Below are 15776 nucleotides of genomic sequence, written 5' to 3'. Positions count from 1 at the left end.
ACTAGAATACTGCAAAAGAGTAATATGTATTCTTAACAGGGTGCCACAGTAATATCAAGGGTTGACTATGTCAGGGTTATGCGACAGGGGCTTTTCATATATTGTTTCATTCAATCTTCAAAACAATCCTAGGAGATAGGGACTGTCATCGTTAAACCAGTCCAGATAAGAAAAAAAAAGGTTCAAGGAGGCTCCCTTTGCATGATCCAAAGACTTTCACAAGAAGTTAATGAGAAAATCAGGTCACAATGGAGGCAGGAAACAAATTGAAACAGGCCTGGATGATAAGATATAGGTTTAATATTTTATTCTGTAAGCTCTGGAGAAACACTGTAACCCAAATGAGTATTTTAATAGGTTTATTTTAGCTGCTATGTGTGGGATGAATGACAAGAGACTGAGGATAGCAGCAAGCTAGTGCTACAATCTAGACATGAAGAGATGATGGTCAGGGGAATAAGAGGAGGGAAAGGAAGGCAGGAAGGAAGGAAGGAAGGAAAGAAGGAAGAAAGGAAAAATTAAGGAAAGATGGTAGGTGGTGAACAGGGAGAGGATTCCAGATTTAGAGGCTCAGAGGCTGAGAAGGGGAAAGAGAGTAGGGAGAATTGAGGTAAAATAGTGGATACCAAAACAGCTAGAAGGACTAAGTGCTAGTGATTTGCAGCACTGTGGGGTGGCTATATTCACAATAATCTATGATATATTTTATAAGTTACTAGAAGAGAGGAGCTCAAAATTTCTGCACCCAAAGTAATTATAAGGAGACGGAATCACAAACCTCACTGATCCAATCAGCACACACAGTACACAAGTATTGAAATTTCACACTGTACTCCATAAATATGTACAATGACCATATGTTTAATCAACAATTTCTTAAACGTTAAAGGAGATGGAAATGCTAACTCACCTGATTTGATCATTTATTGTATGCATGTATCAAATTATCACGCTCTTCCCGATAAATACAAACAATTAAAGATAATTAAGTAATGGTAATTTAAAAATGGATTCAGAGGCTCAGAGAATTAGGACTTCAGATACTGAGGGAGGGAAAATAAAACAAAATAAATTCATATTGCCGTAGACATTGCTTTTTTAAAAAGCAATCTGTGATATTCATTGGTATGTTTTTTCTTCAAAAATGTAAAGTTCTAAGTATAGAAAAACAAGCTGAAAGTCTTCAAATTTGAAAGACTGCTGGTTATCAAATAGTACAAATATTCCAAGACTCTGGGCACATGGTGAAGCAGTCCTGCCAGAGCCCATGTGATGAGTTGGGGATATTTGACCTCTGAGATTAGGGATGGTTACTGCAGAACAACCTTTTGAAAATTTTATCCTGAATGATAACTAGTAGTTTTAATCATAAAAAAAAAAATAGTTTCCTGGAGTTGATGAGCCAACAGTGAATTCTTTAGTAAAGTGAAAACATATTGGATGTTTTATAGGAATCTTAATATGTGGAAGAGGAGTGTGTGTGTGTTAGATATAAGGTGTCCCCCAAAAGTTCATATATGAGACAATACAAGAAGGTTCAGAGGTGAAATAATTGGTTTATGAGAGCCTTAACCCAATTAGTGAATTAATTTCCTGATAGGAATTAACTGAGTGGTAACTGTAGGCAGGTAGGAGGTGGCAGGAGGAGGTGGGTCCCTGGGAGTGTGACTTTGGGGTATATATTTTTGTCCCTAGTGAGCAGAATCTGTCTGCTTCCTGGAGTCATGTCCTAAAGGGCTTTCCTCTGCCACACTCTTTCACCATGATGTTCTGCCTCACCTCAGATCCCAAGGAATGGATTTGATTGTTTCTGGACTGAGACCTCTGAAACTGTGAGCCCCCAAATAAACTTTTCCTTCTTAAAATTGTTCTTGTCAAATCCTCTGGTCACAGCAGCAAAAAAAGCTGACTAAAACAGTATTCATGCATTTCTTCATTCAACAGAAGTCTATTGAAGGATATTATGGGTCAGGCATTGTTCTAGGAAGTGAGGTCATATACTTTCCGGCCTCTGTTCACAAAAAGCTAGATTCCTATAAAAGAAAATAGTCGTTACAAGTTACGATATAATAGGATTAGAAACAGTTCTGGGCTGAGGCTGTAGTTCAGTGGTAGTGTGCTTGCCTAGTATGCGTGAGGCCCTGGGTTGAATTCCCAGTACTGCAAAATAAATAAATAGGAAATTAAAAAAAAAAAAAAACCAGTTCTGTAGGTGTGCAGAGAATGATAATGATCCCAGATGGGCATGATCAGAAAAACTTTCCAGAGAAGCAGATGTCTAAGCTCGGTTTGAATCATAAATATAAACTAATTAGATATTTGAAAGATAAGTGGTTTTAGAAAATGAGGATACCACGTGCAAAGGAACAAGTCAAAAATGGCTTAAATGTGTTGGGAGAACTATAAGTAGTACCCAGTGATCAGGGTACAGAGTGGGAACCAGATGCTAGTCTGAAATTTAGAGGCCAGGTCACCTAGAGGGCAGTGTCTCAAGTTTGGACTTGATCTTGAGAGGGAGGAAAGACCCAGGATTGATGCAGACTCATGATAGAGTTTCTTTGAAAAAGACATCTCACAGGAATGGGGAGAGTGAATTCTAGAGAAGACAGGCAAGAAAGTCAGGAGGTCCATGCATGATGGAGGCAAAGGCTGGTGATGTTCACAATTAAGATGGTGGCAAAGTAAATGATGGAGAAAAGGAAATGTGTGGGAAACATATACACAGGTATGACTGATAGAAGGTAACATTTCAAGAGTCTCTCTCGAGTTCCTGAATGGATGGTGGTTCCTTTAACTAAAGTAGGGAGTGTGTGTAGTGAATAATAGGAGAAAAGACGGAGGGGTATGTAATAATAAATTTAACTTGAAACTCATTAAGCACAACTGATTTGAGATTTGTCTCAATAGGACACAGGTCTTGGAAGATCTGGATGAGTTGGAGATGCAGCTTTGCAAATGTGAGCATGCAAGTGGTAGTTTGGATTTTGTTTGTCCCCCAAAGGGACACCATTTTTGAAGAACTTTTCCCTGGTCAGTTGTACTCTTGAGAGGTAGTAGAAAATTTCTACATGGAGGAAGAAACTAGTCATGGGGGTGTGTCCTTGAAGGGGATATTGGCACTCTAGCCCCTCCTCTTTCTCTCTGGGCTTCCTGGCTACCTTGAGATAGGATGCTTCCTCCACCAAGCTCTCTCACCATGATGGGCTGCCTCACTATAGATTCAGGAGCAATGGCCCAGCTGACCATGGACTGAAACCTCTAAAGCCATGTGCCAAAATAAGTGTTTCTTCTTTTTAAGTTGTCTCAGACATTTTCATTATAATAATAATAAATGAGCACAGTAGGTTTTCTACTAACTTATCCAAGGAAGATATACAAGAGGAAAACCAACAAAAGGGAATGGGTGGAGGAAAAAGTAACCCAAGAAAGAAATCAAGAAGAGCTATCCAGAGGGTTAGATACAATGTGGCTTGATAAAAATCAGAAGAAACACAGACACACACCAAGACCTACCCAGGGAAAGTACTGGATCCATCAAATGTTACAAAATGCTACAAAGTCACTTAAGAACTGATGTGGGCTGCCCAGTGCAAGATGTTGGGATGATGAAGTGGCCAATATGCCAGGGATGGATAGAACATATTCATTTTACAATTGGTTATTAAACACTTACTATAGACTTTCACAAAAGAAAAAGACAAGAAGGTGAATTTCAGGTACCTTGACATTAATAAAGAAAAATGATTTAACTTATTCAATGACATCCCAGATGCCATTCCCTTTTTTGTTCTTGTTTTTTGTTTGTTGTTGCTTTATCCAAAATGATCCCAATCAAATACTCCATTCTTTACCTATTACTGCAAAATCCCAGAAACTCCAGAAATTGAGATTTTTCAAAAACACCACCTGATCTAGACTAAACAGAGACCATTTAAAACATTCATGTATTTTACTGCAGAAATATGATTATAGGGTGCTACACTCTACCCCACTTTTGGTAATATAGGGTACATGTTTTATGCTCTCTTTTTTGTATCCTCCAAAAAATTAAATTTCAAAATACATATAACTTAAAAGTTTCTAGATGGGACATTATGGACATGTGGAATTCTAACACAACACCTCGGAAAACATACTGTATATGTTTTTCTTTCAGGATTAGGCACTGCTGATCAGAGCCATATATAATATTTATTTTGAGTGTGAAACTTTCTGGCAGCAACCAAGTTATTGCACCAAACAACAGTCTATTTATCCCTCTCTATGGCAACTATCACCACTGCTCCAGTGCACTCACACACAGAGGCGTCAGGAGACTGGAGGGTGCTCCTCAGCTTGCAGAGAGATGTCCTGTCCTGGAGTTGACCTCGGTCCCCTGTGCATTCTCTTTGCTTCCTTTGCTGTATGGCCCAGGGTCCGCTGGCTCCCTTTTCTGCCCTGCACCTGGGCTTGCTTCCGTTTTCTTTTCCATGAAATCCTAGGCCAGGAGAATCTTCCCATTCTCGTTTTGCAAGCTTGGGATCATTACCATTTCAGAGCTGGAAAAAAAAAAAAAAAAACTTGGAGAGAACATTGAGTTCAGTCCCCTCCTTTTAGAAATGAGGATACCAAGGAGCAGAGAAGTGAAGGGACTTGGCCACATCAACTAGGTGATTTATGACAAAGCTAGGACTTCAATCCAGGCTGCTATTTCACTTTCCCCATCAAGAGATTCAATATCAGATGAATGGGCTCCTTATGTATAGTTAAGTATGGACATTTTCATTTGGCTTTTTGTTGATGTTGTTGGATTATTTATTTTACTATCCAATATTTATTACCTTTTCTTTAGGAATAATACCTCAAGTTTCCTATGAACTGCCACTTCTCCATTTTTATTCTTGGGGTTTAAGCAAAATTCATGCAAATCCCTTGTTCCATGGATAACATGGAATATTTAGCTCACATAACTGAGGACTGGCCAATCACAGGACCATATTGCTTAAACACTCTGATTGGCTCAGGAATGATCTCCTGACCCAATCATAGGTCTAGGCAGTAGCAATATAATTACTGCAAATTTTTTTAATCTCTTAATTGGCTTCAGTGGACATACTGAATAACCTAACCTCAAGTTTCTTAAAATCATGTTGCCATTATATGAAGGCAAGAGAAGAAGCCAAATCTTGGAGTTGGAAAGACACTGCATTCTAATGATTGAGTTTCTAAATTTGAATGTTTTGTTTGAGTCTCTGAATTTTCCCATACCTTGACACCCCTCTACCTGACTTCTTTTCAACCATATAAACCAATCAGATCAATCTTTCTTAAGCCCAGTTTGGGTTGATTATTTAATCACTGGCAACCAAAAGTGCTTTACCCCATAAAATGACATCCTACAAAGTCTATGCAAGCAGTGTTTATTTAAGATTAGATGATTTTTTTTCTAAAGGTCTGATATTTCTAGAACCTTTGAAATTTGATAACTTGCTGCATTGAAGTGAAATGAGAAAGTAAGCAGGGTGACATTCTTGCCTCAAGTAACGTGCTATAGTTTTCTACACTACATGACCATTGGTCGTGTTACCAAAGCTTGATTTTCTTACATCATGTTTGTGTGAATATATTTGGCTAATTTGATACTTACACAAGCATCATAAATTTTTATGTTATAAACTGAACTCAGAATTGGGATTTTTCATTTATTTGTGTTTATGAAATCATAATTTCCTGTTCTTAAGAAGAAAAAGTTAAAAGTCTTCTAAAGTTAAATAGTTGTGTTATTTTTTAAAACTAATAAGTCTCAGGAGGTTTCTTAAACTTCAAACTACTGTAAAAGAATGACATGGTAATTAGTTAAATGCAAATGAATCAGAACCATCCAGATTGTTTGCCTTCAAATCCACATGAGTTCATAAACCAAAGGGAAAGATTTTGATTTGGAAAAAAACCCATGGGAAAATGGATAATATTTAGTATGTTTGTCTACCCTCAGTTAGGTCACTTTTATTGAATAATTACTTGATCTGCATATGGAAAGTGCCTTCCCCTGGCCTCAAAATGAGGTCTGTCTGAGTTAAACCAGGGCAGGAAGGCCTGTGTTAGCTAAGTCAGAGCATCTGCCACAACTCAAGAGGTGGCAAAGCAAAGGTTACCAAGCATTTTGATTTTAGAAGACAAGGACAGGGGGTGCTTAAAGACACTGACAGTGATTACTCATGTACATCATCTTTTGAAAAGGAAACTTGATTTCTTTTATTCAGTTTCTTAAACACCTGCCTGCTTGTTTCTCTCCTTATTTCTGAGTTTGATTTCCTGCTTCTCCAACTTTCCATGCTACTCTTCCCTTTATCTTGCCCTTATTTACCTCTATCTTACCCCTTTCTGTGTCTTGACATTACCAAGTTCTTTCGTATATCTCAGGATCTTTCCTTAAGCCATTCTCTTTGCCTAGAAAGTTCTTTCCTTTACTCTGCAAATTGGCCCATGATCTTTTCAGAGGGCCCTCCTTGCTCACCCAACCTTGTGTAGTCCATGCCCATCGTCCTTTCGCATATCGCCCTGTTAATTTGCTTAAGGGCTGTTACAGTGATTACACATCATATGTATTTACTTTTTTGATCTATCATTCCCTTTGAGTATGAGCTCCTAAAGCGCTAAAGATAATTTTCTCTTTTGTTCACTGTTAGATCTCCAGAGTCTGGAGCAGTGCCTCTTCCACAAATATGTATTGTTTGTCATAGCAAATAAATATTTGTGGAATGAATTAGGGAGCAAAGAACTGAAGGATGCAATTGCACAAATATGCTTCCTTTTCACCTTTTTTTTTTAAACTAAGGTTTTCCTTTACCTTAAAGATTGAACAAAGGGAAGGTTAGTGTGCTAGGGTTGAAGGAAGAAGGTGGTACTTTACTGATTTAACTTTCACTAAGTTGCACCAAGAAAGCCACATGGGTGAGAAACTAGAAGCTTTGCTACTAAGATGAAGAACAGCTTGAGGATGTCACTTGTCACCATTTTTTCCAACATCATAATAGATATCTTAGACATAAAATAAAACAAGAAGGGGAAGAAACAGGTGCACAGATAGAGCAGGAATAATTAAAATTGTCTTTGTTCATGGACATCATCATCATCATCATCTCTGCAGAAAATCTAAAAGAATCAACATCAACAAAATTCCTGGAAATCATACATGATCATACCAAGATGGCAGAATTGGAGGATTCAAATACAAAAGTCATATGTTCGCTTATATACCAGTAATGAACAATTAGATTTGGTCATTGGAAACACAATACCACTTGAATGATCTCTCCAAGCATGAAGCACTTAGGTATAAATCTAGCAGTATATTTATGTGTGTGTGTGTACGTATATGAATCTGATGAAAACTACTAGTTCAGATGAAAGAAATTAAAGTAGAGCTAAATAAATGAAGAGACATCCCATGTTCATATATAGGAAGACTCAGTATTGTCAAGACATCAGTTCTTCCCAACTTAATCTATAGATTCAGTTCAGATGCAATCAAAATTTCAGAAAATTATTTTGTGAATATCAGTAAATTTACAAAAAGAGGCAAAAGACCCAAAATAGCCCTCACAATATTCAAGGAGAACAAAGTTAGAAGACTAACACTACCTGACTTCAAGACTCACTATGAAGCTACAGTAATCAAGACAGTGTGACATTGGTGAAGAATCAGACAACCAAATTAGTAAAACAGAATGGAAAGTCCAGAAGTAGATTCACTTAAAATTTTTCAACTAATCTTTGACAAAGGAACAAAGGCAACATGATGGAGAAAATATTGTCTTTTCAATAAATGTTGCTGGAACAACCAGACAAACATATGCAAAAAAAAAAAAGAAGAAAGAAAGAAGGAAAGAAAGAAAGAAAAAATGAATCTAAACACAGACCTTACACCCCTCATAAAAATTAACTCAAAATGTGTCATAAACAGTTCTAGTCCATTTTTGTTGCTATAATAAAAACCCAAGACTAGGTTCTTATAAAGAAAAAAGATTTACTGACCTCAGTTTGGGAGGGTAAAAGTCCAAACAGCATACCACTAGTTCTGGCTAACCATCATGGCAGAAAGCAGAGGAAAGCCAATAATGACCATCCAATAGGCCCCACCATTTAAAGTACCCGCTACCTCTATAGTACTGCACTCAGACCAAGTCTCCAATATATGAATCCTTGGGGGACAACCCACCTCTAAGCTGTAGCAAGACCTAAATGTAAAATGCAGAATTGTAAACTCCTAGAAGATAATATAGGAGAAAACCCAAATGATCTTGGATTTGGCAACAACTGCTTAAAAACAACACCAAGGGCACAATTCATGAGAGACATAGTTGATAAGCTTGGTTTCATTAAAATTAAGAAGTTCTGTTATTCAAGTGAATAAGAAGATAAACCAAATACTGGGTACAATATTCACTCAACACACATCTTAAAGAGCTATTATCCAAATAATGCAAAGAACTCTTAAAACTCAATTAAAAAAAAGAATCCCTCAGGAACCAAAGACCATAACAGATACCTTAAACCAAACAAGATAGAGAGATAGCAAATAAGCATATGAAAAGAAAAGGCACATCATATCAAGGAAATGTGAATAAAACAACAGTGAAATATAATGCACACATATTAGAATGGTGAAAATCCAAAACATAACACTACATAAAATCTCATTCATTGCTGGTGGAATGAAAACATCATATCCACTTTGAAGGACTATTTAGCAATGTCTTACCAAACAAAACATACCATGTGATCCAGCAATTGTGCTCCTTGATATTTATCCCAAGGAGTTGAAGGCTTACATCAACCAAAATCCATCACACAGGTATTTTTATCAACTTTATTCATAATTGCAAAAATGTGGAAGCAAGTCATTCAGGAGATGAACAGTTAAACTGTTTCACGTCCAGTTTGTTATGGTTGGATATGAGGTTCCCCCTTAAAGCTCCTGTGTTAATGCAAGAATGTTCAGAAATGATTACAAGAGCTGTAACCTAATCAGTGGATTAATCCATTTGATGGATTAATAACTTGGAAAGATTACTAGATGTTAACTCTAGGCAGGTGGTGCATGGTGGAAGAAGTAGGTCGATGAAGGCATACCTTTGGGGTTTATATTCTGTCCCTGGGGACTCGCTGTCTCTTTGCTTTCTCATTGCCATGAGTGGAGCAGCTTTCCTCTGCCCTTCCCGTTCACCATGTCTCTGGCTCAGAATAATGAATTGGCCAACCATGGACTGAGACCTCTGAAATCATGAGCCAAAATAAACTTTTCCTCCTCTAAGTTATTCTCCTCGGGTATTTTGATCACAGCAATAAAAAGCTGACTAACACAATGAAATATTCAATGTTAAGAAGAAATGAGTTATAAAACCATGAAAATACAGTAATCACAAATGCATACTACTAAGTGGGGAAAAAAAAGCGAATCTAAAAATGATACATAGTGTGTGATCCTAACTATACGACACTCTGTCAAAGGTAAACCTTTGGAGAAAGTAAAAAGTGTTTAATCAGTGTACAAACAGTGGTTGCCAAGAGATTATAGAGGAAAGATAAACTGATGGAAAGGAAAAGATTTTTTAATGACAGACACGTCATTATATGTTTACCAAAATCCACAAAATGAAAAACACTTAGAGAGAAACTTACTGTAAACATTGGACTTCAGTGATTGTGATGAGTCAGTGTGGGTTCATCAACTATAGCACATGTGCCATTCTGTGTGGTGTGGTGATATTGATAATGGGTTAGTTATACATCTGTGAGGCCAAGAGGTTTGTGGGAAATCTATGCCTTCTGCTCAATTTTATTGTGAACTTAAAACTTCTCTAACAACAAAGCATTTTTGAAAAAAAGAAAAGCAGCATGTACCATGTTTTTATGACTAATAGGTTAATTTTTAAAACGTCTTGTTTTAAGCTGCTATAACAGAATACCTGAGGCTGGAAAAGTTATAAAGAACAGAAATCTATTTTCTCATGGTTTTGAAGTCTAAAAGGTCCAAGATCATGAAATCAGCAGGTTCAACTGCTGGTAAGGGCTGGACACTCCAGAGGAAGGCACACCATGTTCTCACATGGCAGAAGAACAAAGCAGCCACCCAACCAAACACTGCATGAAGCCTCTCTTACATGGGCCTTAATCCCACTGAGGGATTAATCTCACCTCCCAAGGACCCACCCCTTAATACTATCACTTTGGCTGAGTGTTAGAGGAGACCTATTCCAACAAATACATCATGCTGATTCGTTCCACCAATAGCAATGCACGGCTTACTTACCTTTACAAATTAGTGGGGGTGGGGGTCAAGTATCCAGAATTCTAGGCTACAGAGTGACTTCTATAATTTTTCTTCTGGATCTTTCCTTAGAAATGAGCCAGGAGAATAACCTATTCCTAGATTGAAGAATACCATCATATACCCAGAGGAGACATGACAGAGTAGTAAAGAACAACAGAAAAGACATCAGACTGGATATTGTCCATGGTGAGGCCAATTTAAAATGTGTGTGTGTGTGTGTGTGTGTGTGTGTGTGTGCGCGCGCGCGCGCATGTGTGTGTGCATGTCATATGTTAACCAGCCTTCCATCTATGTGTACTGACAGAATAAGCCCATAATAAACCATAATAAACCATAACCCATTGTTTGGCTTTAGGACAACTCAGAGAACCAGTATATTCGGTGTATTTCATATCCCCATTTTCTATGTGAGAAACTATCCTCTCCCAAGGTCTCAACTCAGGGATTCTGATGATAAGACAACAGAAGCTACTCAGAGATCAGACCAGCCTTGGTACCAAATGAAAAAAAGAAAACACTAGGAAAAGGGGATAACAATAAATTTATGCATATTATTTTTAAAATGATTTTAGTTGAGTAATTTAAAATTATGTAATTAAAAATCCAAGTTAATAACCTATCATATTTAAAGTTCATGCTGGTTTTAGGGGTGAAATGAGAGTAAATAAAGGTCTCCTGACTAGGAGGTGTCCATCTAGTTAATAAGATGAGAAAGAGACTCCATTCCTGTGGGAAATGACCTAAGGGGAGATAGGGAAGAAGGGAGTTGACTTCAGTAGGAAATGGAAGTGCCACTTGGAGAAGATGGGAATTCATCTCAGCAGAACCAACCTGGAGGCACAGGTTCAATGGCAAAGTCTCAGCATGAACTAACACAGAGACAAGGAGGAAAGTACGCCAGGTTTCAGGAAAGGAGTGGACTTCAACAGGGGGTTTTCCTTGGTGACAAGAATGAGTTTCAAAGGATTTTGAAACCAAACTAAGGAAGATGAGGTCATTGACAGTGTCATAGAGGCCATCACCCGTGTGGCAGACAAAGGGCCAAAAGAGAAAAAGGAAAGGACTTTGATAAAAAAAGAGTAGAAGGGATTGGCAAAGGGAGGGTGAGGAATGGAAGGGGTTTTTATAGTGAGGGGTGAAGCCCATTCAAATACACAATCATCTTTCTTCAAAGACACCATGGTTTCTGATCCTACAAAACTAGGACAAAACTTTTTTAGGAAATCCTGGGAGCACAGGTATGAAGCCCATGAGCCACCCTGCTTATGTGTGGAGACTTTAAGATGTACACTGTGGAGTCAAAGCCTGGTGCGGTTTTTGTTGCTGTCTGTGTTGTTTTAATGGGTAAATGTATCCTTCAAGCAACTACAAATCTCAAGCATATCTTCAAGTAAATTAGGCTATTTTTAACAACATACATTTGAGATCTGGACATTAAGTGAGGTAGCAGGACGAGGAAGCCTGGAATAGAATTAGGGTCATGTAATTTGTGAAAGGGGAGAAGTGACCGTGGGACTTGGACCAGGGAAGTGTGCTGTGGAGATCGCCACAGGCTCAGTCTGCAGAGAAAGTGAAAACGATCTATTTGAGGGGTTTTTTTTTGTTTGTTTTAGGATGAGTGTTGGGTGCTGTAATCAATTATTTCTTTTACCTTTTTGAAGAACTTGATAAGGAGTTTTTACACTTATAAGAAAAGGAAGAAACATGAAGTCATGTTTCCAAGATCACATTAGGTAGTAAATCTAGGCTGATTCTTTTTATTTTCAGAATCCATTTCTTTCTGATCATCTCTAGGGTTCTCATCCAATTCAATTGTGCCAGGATTTCTGCAACGACAGAACAAATCAACCCAGTACCAAACAACATCCCTCACCCGTTCTGTCCCTCGACCGCCTATTCTCCATATTGCAGCCATAATGAGATTGTCAGACTAGAAACCAGATCAGTTCACACTCTGGCTGAAACTCTTCAACCACAAGACATCTTCCTTTGGCCAGACATTCCCTAGCATGAGCTGTAAGTGACCAATCCATTATCCAGTTCTCATGTATCATCTTTAGAGAGTGACAAGGGAGGCTACTAAAATGAATCTGGACAACAGGTCTGTTGGTGGAAGTTAGGGACCTTGAGGTCACTCTGTTGGAGAGCTGTTAACTTGACAACCTCACCTGTCACCTCCTGTTACTTTCTTGTACCTTGATGCGCTGAGCTACTAGAAATATCCCCTAAGTATTTGTTTTATGTTTGCTTCATTTCTGGGGACTTAGCACATGGCTTCTCATCAGCTCATCCTTCTTCACCAATTTTTCTTCACCTGGATAATTATCATTGATCCTTTAGAACTCAGATCAGAGTTTACTTCCTCTGAGAAATGGTCTCCAAACTCTCGAGGCTGAATCCCATACTGTTGTTCACACCATGCATGACCCTATCATTGCTTTTAGTAGCCTACACCATAGCTATCTGTTTTTACTTCTAAATCTTCTCTGATTAGATAACTCTTAAGGTCATGATTATTTGTTACTATACCATATAACTATGAACACCTGGAACAAAGTAATACATAATCACTAACATTTATCACATAGTTCCATTCCTAACATACTAAAGGAATTTATAGATTTGATAAATATATATGGAATAGGCAGATGACTAGAGATTGATGAAAGAATGAAGAAATAAAAGATATTTTCCAAGATCATAAACCCTTAGTATAATTCAGTTTTCATATCCTTCAGAATAACTATTTTCTAACCTGACTGCATTTGAATCACTGAGCTGGAATATCAGATATTGGAGCAAAGACCTCTGTATTTTTAATAAGATTGCCAGTTAATTTTTAAGCATCCCCAGTCTGATTGGCCTGATTTTGAGAAGCTATACCTCTGCAGTGATCTTCGTATAGATTTCTTTCATTCCTATGCACTTTTCTCTGGTTAAGAGAACTATTAACCTTCTATCTGAAAATAAAAGTGTATTTGTTTTGGAACAAAATTCCAAAACATTTGTTTTGGAATCATTAAGTTGAAATATCTCCGGTCTGACAAAAACAAAACAAGAACAGAATCCTTGGTACACTTAGCGTTTAGAAGGCTTCAGTATGCCTGATTGATTAAAAAATAAACAAAATTAAGTCTACCCAGCTATGTAACCTAGAAATGGATATCTGTTTCTTCAATCTGGAGCAAGCTCCTATTGGCTCACTCCTAAGGTCAGCATTTTTAAGATAAGAAGGATTCCTTAGAGTAAGCCAGGTTGGGAGTGGGGAGAAAGCAAGAGTCCTCCTTAGGGAATACATTTGCTGAATTTTTAAAAATTGCCACATTTCCTATGTTTAGCACTTGAAAAATATTGACTGTACTGAAAAGCTTTGAATTTATGGCAGGTTACTAGGGATTTTTCAGTTCAGCCTTCTCCAACTATGCCTTTGAAGTAGTGCCTCTAATCTAGTGTACTTCACCAAAGAAGAAGAAAGAAAAATAGTCTGCCTCCTTGAGAACAAGAACCAACGGGCTGCAAATACAGAGATCAGCCACTTTCTCAGCAGAGGAACTGAATGGCTCGGAGTGAGCAATCAGCAAATTCATAAGGTACCTGTACACCTCCTTCACTTGCATCTGACAGGAAAGATGGGGCAGATCTCTCTGCTGGCTTCTCAAAATCATTCATCTCAGAACTACCAACTTGCTCATAAAAAAGAAATGTATGTATATTGAAAAAGGGAGAATGGTTTGAACTCTAAATGAAGGCAGAAAAATGGAGGTCAGAAGACAGACTCCACCACTTCTCTTGCTGCCAGTTTATTGTAAGTGTTGGATGAAATACCCAAGTTCAGGGCTCAGTATTCATCAAAATAAGCCATGCAGTATTTGCCCAAAGTGCCAAGCCTAATTACCACAATTCATCACCATCAAATGCTTTGCATTCCTTGGTGAACGCTGCCATATAAAAGGTCAGGATACCAGCCTGGACTTGTTTTGTTGTTGGAAATTTTATTGTGGAGATTAAAATTTCAGCTTTATTATTAGAAATCTCTCATACAAAGCTAAAGGTTGATAAACACCTAAGGTTTTTGATGATTTCAACTATAGGTGCTCGGATATATCATGGGTGAAAATAATGTTAGACTTTGTATCTCCGTGTAACAGGAAATTGGTTGTAAATAAATCAGGAGGGCCTCCCTGTAGAACAAATTAGAGGGCAATTGAAAAATGAGTGACTTCATATTGGGTTTGGAGGCAGAATGATTGAAAAGTAGAAACAAAGGTAAGCATACCGGAGTGGAAAATCTAGACTACAAAAAGTTCTGATGCCAATGGTCTGAATGAGATCGGTGATATATGACGGCATCAAGCAAAAAAAAAAAATATCTTATTCATCATTCTAGTTAAAAATATTTATTAAGCACACAAGTTTCTTTACTTTTTTCTTTTGACACAATTTTAGACTTACAAAATAGTTGAGCAAGACTCTGTCTTTTTCATACATTGACCCATGAATTTTAGCTTTACCAATTGTTCTTATCTGCACAATTATTTCTTAATGACATTTTTTCCATTTCTATTAATGCTTGCATATTAATTAGCATTATACTCTGAGGAACAGCTGTCCCTTACCACTTTGTTTATTTTTATAATTATTTATGTAAGTACAGATTCAGATATATGTTTTATTCTCTGCATTTTAGTCCAATGCTACTCCCATTTATATTTTTCTAATTGAGCAAGTACAGTGGTAAACCAGACCAAGGACTTCCTTCACATGCACAAACCCTAGTAGTACAGACAAAAAACTAAACACTACAGTTCAGAATAAGAAAGCCCATGATATTGGTGGTGTGCAAGAGGAAGATACTGCAATACATAGTAATTCCATCCTATTCCTTGTCCAAGTCAATGTCCTTGGAGTTGGATTTTATTTTTTTTTCTCTTATAGACAACCCAGGATCCACTGGACCTAACTTCAATCTCCCTTCAGAAAGAACCCTCTTCTCACTACCTCTTCTAGGGAACCCATCCATGACATCATCAACCCTAACTTAAGAATATCTCAATAGTCTTTAAACGGGTCTCCTTGCTGTTATCCTTTGCCCTCCTAAGTTTCTTCTCAATAAAATAACCATATGATGTTTATGACCACAAGATGTTTATTAAATATACATTAGTTACATAGGCACAACAAGAAGCCATTCAGAGACTGATGTTCTACCATTTTGAACGGAGCACCAAGAAGACGAAAGTCCCTCATACAGTTCCACTTTGTGAATGTAAATTGAAATGCAAACCTGAAATGCCCCTGAGTTTTGATGCCTCACACTGGGGTTCAAATTCTAGTTTTATCCTTCACTGGTAACATAAATTTCAGCAGACTTTTGCCTGAACAGTTTTAGTGCCCTCTGCCAACCCTGGGAAAAGACTAAGAGATCCTGTCTTCATTCTTCATGGAAATGCTCAGGGCTCTA

The 15776-nt window shown here is 37.6% G+C and overlaps 2 long non-coding RNA genes across 2 annotated transcripts in view; one reads left to right on the top strand and one right to left on the bottom strand.

Moving 5' to 3' along the window:
• LOC120892914 (uncharacterized) overlaps positions 1–15776 on the bottom strand; it is a 182847-nt gene that overhangs the window by 23127 nt on the left and 143944 nt on the right. The window contains exon 5 of the long non-coding RNA XR_005737732.2: positions 4298–4538. This is a non-coding gene — a long non-coding RNA (uncharacterized LOC120892914). The remainder of the gene's footprint in view (positions 1–4297; positions 4539–15776) is intronic.
• Positions 13557–15447, top strand: LOC144365285 (uncharacterized). The gene is made up of 2 exons (XR_013423589.1): positions 13557–13905; positions 15251–15447. It is a non-coding gene; the product is annotated as an uncharacterized LOC144365285 (long non-coding RNA).

The sequence above is a fragment of the Ictidomys tridecemlineatus genome, chromosome 7 (assembly GCF_052094955.1).
Source record: "Ictidomys tridecemlineatus isolate mIctTri1 chromosome 7, mIctTri1.hap1, whole genome shotgun sequence".
NCBI lineage: Eukaryota > Metazoa > Chordata > Mammalia > Rodentia > Sciuridae > Ictidomys > Ictidomys tridecemlineatus.
This window is presented reverse-complemented; position numbering and strand designations above follow the sequence as displayed.